The 11,760-nt window shown below is 35.3% G+C and overlaps 1 long non-coding RNA gene, 1 other non-coding gene and 1 pseudogene across 2 annotated transcripts; 1 reads left to right on the forward strand and 2 right to left on the reverse strand.

Annotated features, from left to right (window-relative positions):
- Positions 1-753: 753 nt before the first annotated feature.
- LOC142179463 (uncharacterized) lies at positions 754-4,303 on the reverse strand. The gene is made up of 2 exons (XR_012707643.1): positions 3,357-4,303; positions 754-1,015 (listed from the first exon to the last, which is right to left on the reverse strand). It is a non-coding gene; the product is annotated as an uncharacterized LOC142179463 (long non-coding RNA).
- Positions 4,304-6,652: 2,349 nt separating this feature from the next.
- On the forward strand, positions 6,653-9,918 carry LOC107824769 (uncharacterized; annotated as a pseudogene).
- A 1,711-nt stretch (positions 9,919-11,629) lies between these two features.
- Positions 11,630-11,701, reverse strand: TRNAG-UCC (transfer RNA glycine (anticodon UCC)). Its single transcript has one exon. It is a non-coding gene; the product is annotated as a tRNA-Gly (tRNA).
- Between the last annotated feature and the right edge of the window lie 59 nt (positions 11,702-11,760).

Consider the following 11,760-nt stretch of genomic DNA (forward strand, 5'->3'; position numbering starts at 1 on the left):
TAGCCTGGTGCGTGTTGTGGGGAAAGATCAATGATACTTGGCATATGGGCTTGGGACAGTGGTGGAATGGAAGTAGGGGTTTCTGCATAGTTGGTAGGGAATGAGGGTGGATGGTGCCCCTTAATCCAGGCCTGATACATTTCCGCCATCTGATGTTTTAGCCTTCGTACCTCCTCTTTTAGTTCAGATTCCGACTTCTCAATCTCCCTCGATGGTTCAACAACTCTTGTGTCCAAGTATTTTCTAGCCATGGGTACCTTGCTCTTTTGACCTTGTGTCGCACAGATGACTCGCCAAAGTGCCACAAACTAGCCACCCTCTATTATGATAACAATGAAAGTAACAAAGAGGAGCGAAACAAAGCTAACATATTAGCGTTAGAGCATATATCAGATAGAAATATCACATTGCGTGTAATGCCCCCTAATCACAGTTAACGGTTCTAGAATGACTTCGAGGGTACGAAGGTTATATGGCATCATCCCGATTTCACTCTTCTTGCCCTATTTCCTTCTTCATCTTCCTTTCTGACACCGCTTGGTTTTTCATTTCTTTCCCCCTCTTTTCTTTCTGATTATCGCTTTTTTTTTTTCTGGTCATTTCTTACGTCCCACAACTTCATTCTTTTTTTTCTTTTTTCTTCTTCTTTTTTTTCCTCTTTTTTTTCGATCGAACCCTATGTAGGTTGCCTACGTATCATGTCCCTCATGAATCAGATCAGCGTAGTTCTGAAAAAATAATGGACAAATAAACTAAAATAAAAATCTTTTTGAATTTTTCATTTCTAATTTTTATGGTTTTTCAAATATAAAACAGGAAGTACTATAACAAAAGACTCGACAATCTTAACTAGACTGACAAACTCGATACTACTGTACAAGACTAAAAATTAAAAGACAACATAAGATAGACTAAAAAATAAAAAGTTTCCTCAAGCAGCTCGTGCATGCAATGGTCTTGACTAGAATGGTCCTGGGTATTTGTCATGCTCAAACTCTAGCAAATTGCTCCATACCTGAATGGAAAAAATAAGATCAAATAGAGTTAGTGACTCAAGACACATGTGACGCCACGATAATGACCTACGTAGCCAAAATGTGGCTATTAGCGCAAACTCAACAAAGATGACCTCAGAGACATGGACATACCTCCCTAAGGCTTATATGGATTCAAACTCCCAATAATCATGGCCCAAAATTAATTTGCAGAAATGACCGATATGGTCAGAAGTGGCTAAAGATGCAAACTCAAAAAGGAAGGACCTTAAAGTAAGATGACACCTAATTGTGGACTCAAGATCATAAGACATGGGTAATTGAACTGCTTTGCAAAAATGACCCCATTTTGCAATAATGGCCAAAAGTGGCTAGACATGCAAAATTTAGCTAAGACCCCGCAAAGCCAAAAACCTAAGACTCACTAGGAAGACCGGACCCTATGTGGGTTGCCTACGTATCACGTCTCAAAAGACGAGAATCAGGTATGCGTAGTTCGGGAAGATTGGATATGGGAGAAAGCTTAAAAAATGACACTAATTTGGCAATATATATATTTTTTTCTTTTTGAAAAATGATGGAAAATGGAAAATCTTTTTGGATTTTTTTATTTTTTATTTTTTTTATTTTTTCGGAAAATAATGGAAAAGTGCAAAATCTTTTTGGATTTTTTTTTGATTTTTTGGAAAATAATGGGAAATTGTAAAATCTTTTTGGATTTTTCATTTTTATTTTTTTTTGATTTTTGGAAAACTATGAAAGAAAAATGCGAGTGGGCCCTACTTGCTTCATTTTTATACTTTACTCTCTTTTCTTTTTCATTTGCCCTCAACTATCATTGGTCCGCCAAATGACCATTTTACCCTCAAAGATGCAACATGTATCATATAGGGATGATTGAATGTCTTTTTGGGCCACAGACCCATTTTTGACAAAATTTGGATAGGCTTCCTACAAAGGGACACGGTGCCTGGGACCGAGCCCTACTAGGTCTAGATGACATGATGCAAATAAGAATGACCTAAACGCTAACCTAAGTTTGGGGTTCACTAATAAGGCGATTCGGGGGAGCGTATGGTCGATAGTGGCTGCTCAAGCTTTCCACCTACTCCATACGTCCGATGGCCCCCCTCCTAAATTAAGGGTGACTCAACAAAGAGTTCGTGCACGCGACGCGTACTCCGAGACTTGTTGCAGAAAAAAGACCCATGGTTATGCAAATGATGGCAGTTTATAAAGTAGTAACACATTAAGAAAAACGATAAACAAACAACCAACAAAATGGGAAATAAGACAAACAAACCAACTAAACAAAGCAAATAAAGAAAACAAACACCTCAACCGAATATCCTAAAAGCCAACAAAATCAAGTACCAGCTCGAACCTGCAAATTCCCAGCAGAGTCGCCAAAGATATCATGCCCCTTTTTTACAAACCTCACTTAACCCTCCTAAATTAATAAAAAAGATTTAGTAAAAGCTTGAAAAGGGTTTTAATTAAAAGTGACAAAAAATGTGTTCAAAAGGAAGTAACTCAGAGTTTTCACCTAACTTTGATTTCGGTGTGCCAGGTCACCGTTTTTTTTTTTAAAAAAAAAATTCCTTTAAAACACTTTGGACTCCAAAACTAAGTCTGCACCAGAGATTCGGGTAAGGGGGTTCATTTGACTCGGGGAGAAGGTGTTAGGCACTCCCCAAGTCCCGTAACTAGTACGGTTGCGTACTCGATCAAGTTGGCTTTTAAAATATTCGAATTGAGGTAATAAACACGGAAAAACAAAATAAACATACACGAGGTTTGAGGTCGTCCCTACCTAATAAAAGAAAAATAAAAATAAAATAAAATACTACAAGCTCTACTTTTAGCCTCCAAATACAAGTACTACGGGGCATTCCCCGGAATAAAATATATACAAGTCCTTCGGGGCATTCTCCGGATATATTTAACTAAGGAACGACCTCTCGCCTCAAAATCCAAACAAAATCCTAAGGCTTGCTTACCCACCACAAATGATTTCTTAAAGTTGCCTAAATTGTTGGATCTAAAACATGTCACTAACGACCCAAGTAACTAAAAGATCAAACTCATATTAAGCCTAAGTCCATTCTCTTTGCTAATTTAATCTGTCAACCCTTATGGCCCATTGATCATTGTTTTTCCTAATCCAAGTTCACATGTAATAATTCACAAAACAGTAGGCAACTCAACCTTCATATGTATTCATTAATCTAATTTCGAATAAGATGAGAAAATCGAATATAACGGACTAGCAAATAGAGCGCCTAAAGCACACCAAACAAACTCAAATGAGAAATCTACTCAAAAATATTCAAATAATTGTGTAAGAGAAACGAAATGGACCTCAATATAGCTGAAAATTGATTGCTCAACTGCTTTGAACTCAAAAATGTGACGAACCTTGGACGGGAACTCGAATCGGCAACCAAAATCAAGAAAATGTTAGGAGAATTTTCTTCAGTATAACAATGGAAAGAAACATCAAATACACAACCTTTGGTTCCGAAATTCAACAAGAAAGAACACCAAAGTAGACGTGCAGAACTTTTTGCCGAATAACCCCTACGAGCAGCAACAAAATCAGCCAGAACCTCAGTTAGAATTGACGGACTCAATGAAAGATGACAAGCTAACCGGTTTCCGGCGAAGCTCGACTTCGAGCACAGCTTCAATGCACGATTTCAGAGCTGAATAAACAGTGACCTTTTTGTGTGAGTTTCAGCTGGTACGAAGGAGAAAAAATCGAGGTGTCAATGGTTGTTGTTCGACTGATTTTCAGTTCCGTTTTGAGATGAGAAAAAGATAGTTTTCGAGTTGGTTTTGGGGGGATTTTCCGGTTAGTTTCTGCCGGTTCCCGACGAAGCTCACTAGCAATGGAAGCCGGATGTTTGAGATCTAAATAAGGTTGGGATTGAAGTGCTCTTGTGTGATGGAAAACGGCGTTGCAACTGGTTTTGTTGCGGGAGATTTGAGAGGAGTTGGGGTGGTGCGGTCACTGGGAGATGGAGGGGAGGTCTGGCGGCGTTCAGGGTGGTCGTTTGGTGGCTGTTTATGGCTGGTCGGAGTGGGTTGGCAGCGGTGTAGGGTGCTGTGGAAAGGAGGGGTCTTGGGCGGCTGGTGTAACTTTTGTAGGGTTAGGGTTTTTTGGCTTGTCTTGGTTTAAGAAGAAGGGCAACCATGGATCCTAAAGTTGTCTTCTAGGGTTTTTCTTGTTGAGTCCTCCTTGAAAAAGAAGAAGGTTTGATGGTGTTTTAAGAAGAAGAGTTTTTTGGGTATGGAAGAAGTGGGCTCCGAATTTAGGCTTAAGATTTGGCCCAATTAGGCTCAAAATGTTGGTCTTGTGACATGACAATAAGAACTAATCCAAAAATTTATTCTTTTCTTTTTTCAAAAATAATATTGATAACAAAATATACTATGAAAATACTAATTAATCTTAATTAAGGAGAACAAACTATTAAAATTAAATTAAATATGAAACTATTAATTAGAGAAATATGGAACTATTTTTGTAATTTTCAATTTTGTTCCTAAAATAATGTAAAAGAGTCAAAATAAATATATTAGACCTAAACTGAGTATTTAAATACTAAAATATATAAAATTTTGGGGAGGGTCAAAAATCACATGTCTGCAAGACTAATAATTTTTAGATGCTCCAATAAGTTTTATAGTTCATAAATGTTAGTAACTCAAATAAATCCTAAACCAATATCCAATCAATACTAATGCTAATAAAAGATATTCATTTCAATTATACTTTGAATGAAATAGTGTTGGATATCTATCTTTTAGTTTTTTTGTGGTTTAAATAAAATGTATAACTTATTTTTCTTTTAGTGTTTAGTCATGTAAATAATAGTATTTATTAATCGTACTTATTTTAACACTTATTAGTAATTTTAAATTATGTTTGTTTTTATTATGGCTTATTAATGATACTTATTTTATGTGATTTTATTATCTTTATTGTTGAATATTTTAGTACAATGACATGACTCATCTCATAATTATGTTATTTTATTGAAAAACACCATATGTAGTTCTATCTTACAAGGATTAAAGAAATATTTGAAGCACAAATTCTATATTTTGTGCTATGAAGACTTTATGAAAAACCCCCCGAATAAACCCGAAAATCCCGAGATTGAAAAATCCAAGTTTTATTGGTTTGGTTTGGTCTTTAGATTTAATAACCCGATACAATTGGTTTGGTTTGGTAATTAGAAAATCCGAACCAATCCGGCCTATGTACACCCCTAGTGATCAGAGTTGATACTAACTCTTAGTTAAATATTTAATTATAAGAATTACATTCTTAGTAAGTGAACCAATATATTTTGAAGTTAGGATTGGGACATCGTTGTTATTGTAATAATCAAAATGTGCAATATTCATCCAAATATAATACATGATCAATGATAATGAACTGATAATAATATCTCTAGCAATATAATTCAAATAAGAATAAACAAATCAAAAAATACAAGAAACATCTGCTCATAAAAAAATCCAACAAAAAAAAAAAACAATAAAGACTTGCAATTACATCATTAGTTCCATAGAAGCAAATAGACAAATATTCTCTAATTCTTTAAGTTTAATTTGATAGTTGGGGGAAGTCTTCTTGTTCCCATCCCAATTCTTTTTTATTCGTTGAAAAAGTTTTAGGCTCTTTAGGAAATAAATACAAAAATGGAAAAGCCATAATATTCAACTCACTAATTTTTTAACCACAAAAAGCAAAAAAAAAACAAAAAACTACTACTATTAAAAAGAGGGACACGGGTAGGGGTGTTCATGGTTCGGTTTGGATCGGTTTTCCCTAAAAAGAAACCAAACCAAGTAAGTCGGTTTTTCAAATATTAGAACCAAACCAAACCGATTAAGTCGGTTTTTTCTCGATTCGGTTTATGTCGGGTTTTCGGGTTTTTTTGGTTATTTGTGGGTTTTTTCTTAAATATAAGACATACACTACTAAACACATATTCCGGAGACCACATTTTCAACGTAACACTATCAAATTAATTGCCCTTTGAAAATTCTATTATTTACCAAGATATATTGATGATAATTGAATCAAATAGTGATGAATAATTTAAGGACTCAATTAAAAATATATTATTTTTAATACGAAATGGATTCTTACACTTAACAAAAGAAAACTACCAATCAAACTAGAATGTAAAGATAAAGAACTATACTAAAAGTGCAAACTATTAACATTTATCATAAAATTTTTGAAACTTTGTATAAAAATATAAATATATATAGGTGTAATAATAAATTTGAAATAGCTACTCCTATAGTCGGCTTTTTTTGTTTTTTCTGATTAAAATCAAATCCAAACCAAATTTGATCGGTTTTTAAAATTCAAAACCAAAACCAAACCAAACCAAAAAGTATCAGTTTTTTTGATCGGCTTGATTTAGTTTTTAATTTGGTTCGATTTTTCGGATTTTTATGAACACCCCAGACACGGGCATCATGTTTAATTCCGCTGAAGATTCAAAAAGAAACAAAAATACATTGATATGACTCACTCACAGCATATGACCGTTACTACCACAACGTTCCTAAACTCACAAATTTAAAAATTCATTTATGGGACCCACCCAAAACCCCACCTCCTTCATCTTTCTCTAAGTTTACCGTTAGTCCTCAAAATCCCTTCTTCACCTTCACCTTATCAGTTAAACATAGCTTCAAATATCAACAAAAATCCCTCTGAAATGGTCCGTTTCTTGCTTGTACTTATCAATCTTTAATATATCAAGCTTAATTTGTGTCACTTTAATATATTAAGAGTACATTTTATTCTTGACTCACTCCACTACTCATCATCTTTCTTGATTTTTTTTCTTGAAAATTCTTAGCTTTCTATATTTCCCAAGAATTTGAGTTAATTGTGGTGGGGTTATTGAAAATTTTCAAGAAATGGAAGCATTAGCACCAGGAATTTTGTTGAAGCTACTAAATGGAATGAAATCAGGTGTGAAGCCAACAAGTGAACACAGGAGTTCACTGTTACAGGTTACTGATATTGTCCCTGCAGATCTTGACGAGAAAAATCTATGGCCAAAGCATGGATTTTTCATCAAGGTTTCAGATTCTTCACATTCGATTTATGTAAGTCTTCCATATGAACAAGATGACTTGGTTTTAAGCAATAAAATGCAGTTAGGGCAGTTCATTTATGTCGATAGATTAGAGCCCGGTTCGCCTGTTCCTGTCGTTAAAGGCGCGAAGCCTCTCCCCGGAAGGCACCCTCTTGTAGGAACTCCAGAACCATTAATGGGATTGAGAGAAAAAGGCGAAAAAGTTGAACAAAAATTTAAGCAAAATATGTCAGCTCCTCCAAGAAGGGGTTCTTGGGGAATAGGCCAAAATGAGACAGAAGTAGTTGTTGCTTCATCTCCTCAAGTTCTGAAGCCGGTCCCTATTGATTTCGATCAATGTACGCCGATTAAGGAAAGGTCTAGTGCTGTCAAGATATCGCGAGTTATTCCAATGTCACCTGTTATTCGAGGGAAATTAACTAAAGACGGAGGAGGAGGAGGAGGAGGCCCGAGCAGTACTATGGTAAGGTCATCCGTTGGTGGCGCGTTGTTGTCTAAATTGATAGAGGCTAATAGTCCTGCTATGGTAAGGAAAAGTTGTGCTACACCTAGCATGTTGAAATTTCCTAGGAGCAGAAGTGTAACTGATCGCAATCGAGAAGAGAGGATTTTCAAGCCTCCTTTAAATTCAGCTGTAGGTACATTTTTCCCTTTTATGTATAGTTCAATGTCTTTTAAGGCATATAACATGTTGCAATTTGATTGTTCCTTTTTTTTTTTTTGTGTGTGTAGACACAGGAAAAGAAAAGTACAACTCCACCACCAAGTTTAAGGAGTGCAAGAATGGCAGCTTCTCCAACTGTAGGCAGAGATTCTCAGAGGCTTTCCAATTCCAAAAAGTCTTGTCAAGAACAACAACAATCTAAGCCTATTGATTCAAACAAAGACAACACCAGTTTGACTGTTAATTTTCCTGGAAAACTTAGTATCTTGGGAAAGGTAACATCATTACTGCATTTGTTTGTTGCATGTTTAATATAGGGAAAAAGGTCTAATTTTACCCCTAGATAGGAAGACGTGAAGGTAAAGAATTAGGATTATAGGCTGATAGGTAGTCGAGAGTTTCTCCTAATTGTACCAGTAGTATTAGTATTATTCTTACATTTTCGTGTTCCTAGATAGTTGTTATTCCTTATCATGTCATTCTTTGTTTTTTTCTTGTGTTGTTATTGTTGTTTGCTTCCTATTTAGTGTTTCTTAAGCTGAGAGTCCATCGAAAACATCCTCTCTACCTTCACAAGCTAGGGGTAAGGCATGCGTACACACTACCCTCCCCAAACCCCACTTGTGGGATTACATTGGGTTTGTTGTTGTTGTTACTACACCAAAAATCTTAGTTTTATGATCCATTTACTTTAGGGTCATTCATACCATTATCATTAGCAAACAGTCTAGTATTGCCCTTGATATTAATGGAGCTCCAATATGAATTGGGTGGAGTTCACTTATCAAAATTATTTCGGATGGAATGTTCAATTTTACCCTCTATTTTTAACCTAGGTATAAAGTTATCTGTAGTTATACTTGAGGTTGAAGCTCTATGGGGTTTAACGGAGCATATGAGACAATTTGCTAATGGCAAGGTCATAAATAGTTCTAAAATATAATTGAGGGTAAAAATAAAATTAAGATATATAGAACAAGGGGTATTTTTGATCCTTTTCGCTTTTAATATATGAACTATTCTTGCCTTTTTGTTGGAACATTAGCCTTATCAAAGCACATTTGTGATGTCTATTAGGAAGCTGTACAGCAAAAGAGAACATGCACAGAAAATTGCTCTTCAAGCACTAAGGGATGCATCAGCCACAGAAAATCTTGTGCGGTCACTTAAGTAAGGAACTTTTGATTATTTGTGTTATTTGTTTTTGTGTTTTCTGTGCTGATCACTATACTACATTGTGACCTGAGTTTGATTTTCTCTCTCACTTATGGCTTTGAAGGATGTTTTCAAACATGAGTAGAGCTGCAAAACCGGAAGCGCCAGAAGCATGTTTCGATCAATTTCTTGAGTTTCATGAACAACTTGTGCAAGCTGTAGCAGAAATGGTATCCATTCAAGCAGCAACAGCTTCAAATGAAATGTCACAAACTTCAAATGCTGAACCAGAGAATGGCACCCCTATTTTACATGAAATAGTGCAGAATTCACTGGAAGAATCACGAGACAGCGAATCAAATGCATCTAAAAGGAGAGCTGCACTTTACAAATCCATTGCAGTGTTTCCTTCTGAAAGGAGTGATCAAAAGTCAATTCTTGGGAAGCATTTGAGATCAACATCAAAGGCAATAAAAGGAGCACTATCCAATAATAATACAAACATAAATGAGAACGATGAGAACAAGAAACCGACTTCTTCTTCCACAAGCAGCAGCAGCCTTTCGAATACAATCAAATTGGGAAAGCAGATTGAGAGTGAAAGTGGAAGTTGGTTTATGGATTTTCTTGAAAAGTCCCTAGAGAAAGGGCTGAAAAAGGCTAAAGGAAAAGTCCCTCAATCGTTCTTGCTTAAAGTGATTAATTGGGTAGAAGTGGAACAGTTTGATTCTAATAAACGTCCTATTCATCCTAAAGCAGGACACATAGCCAGGAAGTTGAGGATCAAAGTGAAGAATCCTTGAGAAAGGAAGCTGAGATTGATTTTTTATTGTATCAAACATTCTTTGATATGTTTGTGTTTAGTTTCTACCCCTTTATGTCATTTGGTATAATTATTCTATTTGTAAGCCGCAGTACTGTATGATACTCCTATAAGCTATTTCACAAATGATTACTATAGAAGAAAGGTTTTCTGTCAGATGGAGAAAACTGTTCTTTTGATTGCTTTCCTGTTCACTATGAGGGAGCCATTTCAACAGTTGACAATTACAGAGAACAGAAATAGAAGGACCCCATGTCCTATACATTAGAACAACTCTTAACAACTACACCTCCAAATCAAACAAATTAAGGTTAGTTCTATGAGTTCTTAATATAAGCATACAAATATGACTGAAGTAAACCTTAACTAATTGGAATCACCAGCATATAGATCTTCTGCTTCTATTATATGTGCGGCATGAATGTCAAGAAATCGTACATCTTTTATGACAACTGGTGTTATGCATGAGTTTTAAGCCTGCCTCATCTGTTAACATGTTCAATTATCATAATAAAACACGCATAGATGGACACTCCTTAAAATACTCAAAATAGGGATCACTGACCCAGTGTAAGTACCATAATCCTTTAGCAAATGAAAAACGCATAAAGAGCACTAGACCCAGTGTAAGTATACCACTATGACTAGCCTGGATCTTAAATAATTGGAATCACCAGGATCTTTTGCATCTATTTTGTGCCGCATGAATTCCTTGATATTCTACGTCTATTCCTTGAATTCCTTGATATTCTTACAACTTTTGTTTTACGTGATTTTAAGCCAACCTCATCAGCTTACATGTTAAATTATCATAATATTGTGGGCAAAATACATAGGTTACCCCCTGAGCTATGGACCAAATCCCTGTTACACACTTTTTGCGGACGAAAATTACCTTACATACTCAACCTTTCCAAAGTGTCCCTAAGACACCCGACTTTTTTCTTGACCAGTTTTTCAAAACATGTGTAATATCACGCACCAGTCATACAACGACACATGTCGTTAACTTAAAAAAATGAAAAAGAAAAAGAAAAACAAACCCCACCCAATTTTTTTTAAAAAAAAAAACAAAAATGGAAAGGAATCCATCTCCTTCGGGCTTCATCGTGCCTTCAATTAGAACTTTTCAGCTCATATCTCTTCCTTCATCAACATTTCTCTTTCATCTTTCATCCATTAACATACACATATTCAAGAAAAAATTATAGATAGATGAAAAACATAACCTAGTTTTCACCGTCCCACCACCATTACTCACCTTCCACAGCCTTCTCGTTATCTCCATTGTCGCCGACCACCAAAGAACCCAGACCTCCACCTTACAATTCAAACAAAAGAAATAGAAACCCTAAACAACTGCTCCTACCTTCTGATGCATTTTTTTTTTGTTGAAAATTTTTCAGATATAACAAGTGGGTTTTCTCCATGGCTGCCCCATTGAAAAGGAAAAAAAGAGAGAAGATTCTTCTATATTGTTCTTCTAATCTCACTTGAAGATTTCATTACAAATTCTTCTACACTGTTAAAAATTTCTTCCTGAATCGATTTTTCCAGATATTTTTTCTCGATCTATTATAATTTTAACAGATTTCTTAATTGAAAGTGGATAAAATGGATAGTAAACATCTATATTATCTCCAACTTGAACCAAATTATTTTAGAAAAATAAAAAAAAGGAAGATATTGGAAAGGTTGAGTATGTAAAGTAATTTTCGTCCACAAAAAGTGTGTAACAGAGATTTGGTTCATAGTTTAGGGTATCTTAAGTATTTTGCCTAATATTGTGCATACATCCAAATGAGCAAAAACTGATCAGAAACAAAAATAAAAATAAAGAAAATTCATAAAAGAATGCGTCTGCCGGGAGTCGAACCCGGATCTATTGCTTGGAAGGCAATTATCCTAACCGTTGGACTACAAACGCTTGTTGTGTTGTGACTTCCTCATAATATTAATTGGACGAAAGAACATTTCATTCCTTTA

This window comes from Nicotiana tabacum, chromosome 3, assembly GCF_000715075.1.
Source record: "Nicotiana tabacum cultivar K326 chromosome 3, ASM71507v2, whole genome shotgun sequence".
Taxonomy (NCBI): Eukaryota; Viridiplantae; Streptophyta; class Magnoliopsida; order Solanales; family Solanaceae; genus Nicotiana; species Nicotiana tabacum.